Source organism: Camelus bactrianus, chromosome X (assembly GCF_048773025.1).
Source record: "Camelus bactrianus isolate YW-2024 breed Bactrian camel chromosome X, ASM4877302v1, whole genome shotgun sequence".
Lineage (NCBI taxonomy): Eukaryota > Metazoa > Chordata > Mammalia > Artiodactyla > Camelidae > Camelus > Camelus bactrianus.
The window spans coordinates 88606276-88613314 of NC_133575.1; the positions used below are offsets into that span (position 1 = coordinate 88606276).

A 7039-nucleotide genomic window follows, 5' to 3' on the forward strand; every position below is an offset into this window, starting at 1 on the left:
AAAAGAAGCAGGGTAAACATTTAACCCTCAGTGTATCAAGTAGGTATAAGCCTAAGTATATAACATATATGAAATAAAAAGAAATGCTGCAACTACTTACCACTACCTCTTTTTTCACCAAGCTCAGCTGCTGTTAAAAAAAACCTTGGTCATTCTGTGTATATTCAAGGAAACATTCATGATTCTCAGCTACAATGCTTCCAGGCATTGAAAAGGTCGGACACTGTATTTTTGCAGCATCCTGACAAGGGCTGGCAGTTTTCTTAAGCTACTACTCTAACTAACAATCTTCAAACTAACAATGGTCAAATCTCCAAGCTGTGCCTCACTCTCCCTCCTACAGGTGTCAAAAGCTGTCAGCTATCTTTTCTATCCTTTCTGGAAACAACTCACTTTTTTAGTGCTGCTAATTAGATTTGGAGGGCAATGGCAGTTCTTTGCTTTCTTTTCTTTAATATTCATGGCAGAAAAGGTTTTCTGGTTCTCTCTCATTTGTGTTTATTTTCCTCTTAAATGCCTTGCCTCTAATCAGCAAAAAGCTCCTTGTGGAAACCAAGTTACCAACTCATTCAATTGACTTCCCTTTCTTCTGGATGAATGGCTTATATCCATAATAAGAGGGTTCATTATCATAATGCTTCAGGTTTAATATTTCACAATCTGCTATAGACCTTCACTAGTCCCACGTTTAATGCAGACTGCTTTTAAACCATGCTTTGGCCTTTCACCTCAAAATGTTTTAAAAGACATTTAAATATGACAGGCCAGTTTTATTTAAAGAATAATGCAGTTCTCTCTTCTGCAGCACATGTGCTAAATTTGGAACAATATGGAGAAGATTAGAAGAGGAAGGATGACATGTCAATTCACAAAGAATATCGTGTATTTTCCTTACTGGGATAGTAAATATCTATCCTAAATCGACAGCTAATATCATATGCAATGGTAAAACACTAAATATATTCCTATTACAATCAGAAACAAGATAAAAAGAACTGCTATCACCATTATGATTGAAATTTTTAATTTCCTAGCCAATGCAATAAAGCAGGAAACAGAAATAAGAGATGTCACTACTGGAAATCAAGGAACACGATTAATATCTGCAAATGAGATGAGACCCTAACCACAGAGAATCTAACTGAAATATATTTAGAATGAGAGTTTACCAGTTTTCCTAAACATTTCAGTAACCAGTTATAAAACACAGTAGAGAGTCGATTTGCTATAACACCAGAATTAGAAAATATCTAGGTATAATCTCAACAATAAATATATAGGTTGTATGTGGAGAAAACTACAAAAGATTACCAAAAAAAAAATGCTTGAAAATGGATGAGAATACAGAAAATTTCAGGTTGTTAAATCCTCTCAAATGAACGCATGGATTTAATAAAATTTACAATAAAAATCCCAGAGATTATTTTCATGCCTTGATGAAGTGACTCTAAACTCCATCCTAAAGAATATATTATCAAGAATAACAAGTACAGTTGAGCCTTGAATGATACTGGTTTGAACTGCATGCATCCACTTATAAGCAGATTTTTTTCAATAGTAAATACTACTGTACTACATGATCCACAGTTGGTTGAACGTGAGGAGGCAGAACAGCGGATACAGAGGAACCCTGGATACAAGAGAGCCAACTATAAATTATACACAAATTTTTAACTGTGAGGAAGGTGGGTGTCCCTAATGCCCTCTGTTCAAGGTTCAACTGTATATTTTGAAAAAGAAGACTAATGAGGGGGACTTGTTCTAATAAGTAATAGAAACTGGTTCAAAAACTACAGTAGCTAAAACAGTATGGTACTGATACATGGATTTTTTTTTTAAAACAACACATAAATGTAACAGACTATAGAGCCCCTAAATAGTGAAATAAAGCTTACTATATTTCATCACAAGTTCAGGTATGTACCATTTTGGACCTGTGTTAGCACAGTGATAAAAGGATTTGTGTCGTGGCAGCTGTTGCTTTCATGCTGGGCTCCTGGATTATTTTGAAAGGAACACTGCCAGAAGTCAGAGTCCTTGACAGTCTGTAAGCTCCTAGGGAAAGTTAGCGAGCATAGTTTTCATGGTCAAGGATTTCTTCTAATGCTTCCTTCTCCTTCTTTAGTGAATGTATATGCAACAAGGGTTGAATTGCTTATTTTGGCAGACAGCCTTAAATACTTAGAAAGTTAGCACTACCTCTGGATTTTTTTGTATGCTTCAGGTTAAAATAGAAGTATTTTACATTACTACCCTTTGATCTAAATAATCTTTTAAAATGTAATTTTAAGATTCTATTTCCTTGGAGGTAGTTACCCCAATTAGCACATCTGTTAATGTAGCATCTTAGTCACCTTTTGGCAGGCTTTCTTTTAAAAGTAAAGGAGACAAATGGACCCAAATTTCAGATCCTTTTGCTTTAATCTATAATGTGTATAGAACCAAATATGTGCTTTTGAAAAATAATTCATTAACAACATACGGAATTATGTCTGTATAGAAAAGGCAGTTGTTTTCAACCAACAAGCACTCAATTTAAGAGAAAGCATTTTAAAACCTTGCATTATATTTCTTTTTGTAAATCAAACGTATCAAGAAATATTTGATGTTGATGCTACCTAAAATTATATTGGTTCCTTTCAAAAACATTCTATAGTTGCACTCAAGTTTGTAACTGTGGATGAATCAGTTCCTTACTTCATGCTGGATAGTTTTGCCCGATTTTATCTATATAAAGGAAACTATAAATTTGGCAATAAATTATCTGTTTATCATCTACTTAATGGAAAAATATTTATTGATTGCCTACTATGTGTCAGGTTTTATATAAGATACTACATTTGTTACAACAAAATAGACACATTCTCTGCCCTCATGAAGATTTCAGTCTAGGGGAGACAGACTATAAACATTTAAATGTCTAAATAGATATATACTTACAAATGTTAATAAATTCTATGACAGAAACACAGTACACAAAGAGAGAAAATAGTTAGAGTTACATACTTAAATTTTGTTGTTTAGCTCCAGAGAGCATAAGGGAGGCTCTCTGAAGAGGCAATATTTAAGCTGAGATCGAAGAATGAGAGAATGAGAAGGAGCCAGACATGGAGAAGGTGGGTGGAAGAGGGTTCCACGAGGAAAGAACATCCCTAGGCAGGTGTAAAGCATGCTGAAGTAACTGAACGGTCAGTGTGACTGAAGCTTGGAGAGATAGCTGACAGTAGCAGATCAGGTGGGAATGGTAAGCAGGAACCAGACTGTGTATTAGAGAATTTGCATTTTATTGTAAATGCAAAGGAAAGCCATTAAAGGTTCTTAATCAGCAGAGAAATATGATAAGATTTCTATTTTTAAATGGTCATTTTGACTATAGTGTGAACAATGGATGGAGTTGGGAAAGAATGGATATTGGGAGAACTTGGCTAATAATTTCTGGCTTGTGAGAAGTATGCCTAAATAACCAATTTAACCCTTGAAAGGCAAAAAAAAAAAAAAGATGTCAAACTACATGTTTTGTTATACTTACACTATGCCCATAGTCATTCCCTTTAAAGAATTTATGTATGTGTTTTTATATTTATACACAAGCTAATGAACTGTGACAACATGCTTCTTATTTTTGCCTGTGAAATATGTTAAACATAATACTCTACTGAAAGAAGTTGCATTTCTTATCTAGCTTTTATTTTGAAGACTAAGTTCGTATATTGTATTTTGGTTATGCATATTTGTAAATAAGTAATGAGGGGTATCATTACATTTTTAAGAAAGCAGTTCACTGTGGATTTAGTTCTGTAGAGCTTATTTAAGAAAAGGAGGGATCAAAGAATTGAGAAGGAATTTCTATGAGATCCAACTGCACCAGCCAACTCTCTCTTGGTGAATTTTCTCCACCAGCTTCTTTTTGCAATCCAGCTATTTATGTGTTAACAAAACAATTTGAATGAACAAATGCTTAGGTGACTTCTTATAATTTCAGTAGAATGAAAAAGGTAGTCATGAAGAAATATTAGCTTTGTTAGAAGTTGTTCTATTTAATGAGTGTGGAAAGAATTTTTGGCATCATAAAATTGTGGTCATAGTTTCTGGAAGATTGCCCCCTGGTGACATGGAGAAACCAGGTAACCTGGAATGTCCTGACCATCCACTGGGCCGAGGACATTCCAGTGATCTCTACTCCACAAATGAGTTGAGGACAAATGGAACTTGCTGGGTATTCCTGAAAAGAGCACAGAGCTCCATCCAAAAAAATAAAAGGTAAATAGTCTCTGATAATTTGAAGGAGGCTACTATGACTGGAACATTAAGAGCAGAAGTGTAGTGGATGAATCTGTTTTAAATGAAGTGAACAATGAGAGAAATGAATCAGAAAACTATAGTCAAATCTCTAGGGAGTTCTGTGAAAGAGGTAACTGTAAGATCAATGATTGACAACCTTCAGCTGAAGAAGAAATTTTTGAATTCAGCCTTCCTTTGAAGAGCACCAAGAACTAAGTGAGGCCTGAGTGAAGCAGGTGTCAAGAGAGTTAGGACATCTGCCAAGTGGAATTCTAGCATGAGCAAGGGTCAGAGAGGATGAGAGGACCACTGTCCAGAAGGGAGTGGGAAATAATTTCTAAGAGAAACCAAGGATCCTGTTTGACAGTGGTGTCAGCTCAAATCTACTCCACATTAAAAGTCTGAATAGGTTATTCCAACACACTCGTTTTTCCCTAGAAAGAGTGAGGTGAAGGAAAGTGAGATTTTTGTTGTTGTTGTTGAAATTACACTAGCCAGACTAAGCTGAGGTTGATTTTAAGTTAGAATAACAAGCTTGCTCTTGGGGGATTATATCTTGCTCTGTTTCTGATTTTGCTCTATTTCCTTTAGTTTTCTTTATAAAGGCTCTGGTTACCACGAGTCAACCTTATCTTGACTGAGTCAAAATTAAAAGGACTTTCCACGTATCAGGAGGATAGATGTGAAGAGAACTAAGCACTCCATGTGGCCTGTACCAGTGGCAGAAACCATCGAGGATGTAGTGGAGCTGGGACAGGTGGAGGTCACAGAAGTAGCAAAAATTCTCAGACAACTGTGAATGTGAAGTGTCTACCCTCCTGGGTCATTTGGTCACCTTGATTCAAAACCAAATAGACCTAAAGCAGAAAATCAAGGCTGCTTCAGAAAAATGAAAGAAAAGAATCCAGAGCAGAGGGGCCACAAACTCCTCTTGGGCTGCCTAAAAACAAAGCCCGAACAAAGAAAAGTCAGCTTCTAGAGAAAAGTAATTCCTGTAGCTTTGAAACTCCAGATCACAGGCTAAGCGAAGGTCATTTGGAAGGAACACATGAGAGTAGAGGCAAAGGCAAAATCAGTCAAATTGATTCTGTGTCTTGAGAGACCATTATTACATGGTCATGGTAAGGGGAGAAAAATCTCTCTTTTATGAACAGAGTCTGAAATGAAACAATGAGATTGTTTTGGTCATTAAGATGCCCTAAGGCAAACCTATTCAATTTTTTTTCCTCTTGAAATAAAAGTTATTAAATGCAAGACTCTGGGGTTTGCTATAAATAAAGTCTATAAACTTCACAGCTAGTCACACTTACACTTTTACACGATTCAGAGCTTAGTATGACCAAATATGTAACAAATATTTTGGTAGTATTTTTTCTACAAAGACAATTAAGTTCCTAAAAAACATCTATTTTATACATACCTAAAAAGGCAGTGTTTCAGTTTGCACAGCAAGGATACTTTCTGAAAATGCCACAAAATGTCAATTTATGTGCTAATCAGAAAAAAAGCAAAAATATTTTGATTTTTGAGAGCTTGCATTGGGTCAGGTAACCAATTTAGCCAAGATATAAAAATGAATACTGTAGCAAATGTCTTATACAACACTGACTATAGTTGGTTTCTAACATTGTGAAATAAACATCACTTGCACTTACGCATAATCTATATTCCTAAATATTTTATTATAGTAAAGCTTTGCTGATTTGCTAAATCTGCTCAGTGAATTAGAGATAGCAACACCAAGTGCTCTTTTGAGGAAACTAAGGAGGGTCACATGACATGAGGCAGGTGATGTATTGCTAGGAATTTTGCATAGGCTTTGGAGTCAGGATACTTGGGAAAAAGTCTGGCTCGACACTAACTCACCACAGGAAACCCTGGGCAGAATAACTGGGGACTTGGAGGTGTCATTATGCAAGGGTATGGGAAAGAGTCCTGAAATTCCTTGGAGATGTCTTAAAGATGACAATAGTGGTTATGGGGAATGGGAAGGGGGTTCTGGACTACCCCCCCCAAATCAAAATAGGTCTTTTTGACTTGTTTAACATACTGAACTTCTGTGTATGTTTCAATTTGAAGCTGGGCTACCATGGCCAAGAAAAAAAAAATCACTGAAGTACCCTTTCACCAAGATCCCTTCAGGAATGTACCATTTTTTGACGCATTAGAGTCAATTGGATTTCATGCCTTTCTTTCTAGTTACAATCATTGAATATTGGGACTACTGATTTCCCGGAGGCAAGGGAAATATTTTCACCCTTATCCCTTTGAGTCAGGAGCATGTCAGCCATCCACATGACAATAAGCAGTTCAGGTGCATCTTGCTTGTTCATCACGCAGTAATTTAACTCCTACCATCTTCTTACCACAATCATCTTTCCCTGTCTCCTTTCCTGTCACTCTGAGTGACATGCCAGCTGACAGTGTTATGAATAGGAAGGTTTGGGCAGAGTGACTGTCAGAAATATTTTTACCGTGTGAAAGGACATTTGTGGAATGTTATGGCATCGTTGCCTCCTGCCCCTTAGAGAATGTGGCACTGACTGTTGGGCCCTTGCCACTGTACCCAGCATACCAAAGTGAGTTCCTGGCCTCATAATACATTGCAGCGTATTTACATAATATCCCTACCTTATATATCCAAATGTATTTATTTCCATGTTTTTCCTTATGACCTAATTTAGGTTTTACACTTGACTTTGGTATGATTTAGCTGAAGTCCTTAGAACACTCGGTAAATGCTATTACCAGAATTAGA

The 7039-nt window shown here is 36.3% G+C and overlaps 1 pseudogene; it reads left to right on the plus strand.

Annotated features, from left to right (window-relative positions):
• The first annotated feature begins 789 nt into the window (after positions 1–789).
• On the plus strand, positions 790–888 carry LOC123612086 (U6 spliceosomal RNA; annotated as a pseudogene).
• Positions 889–7039: the final 6151 nt, after the last annotated feature.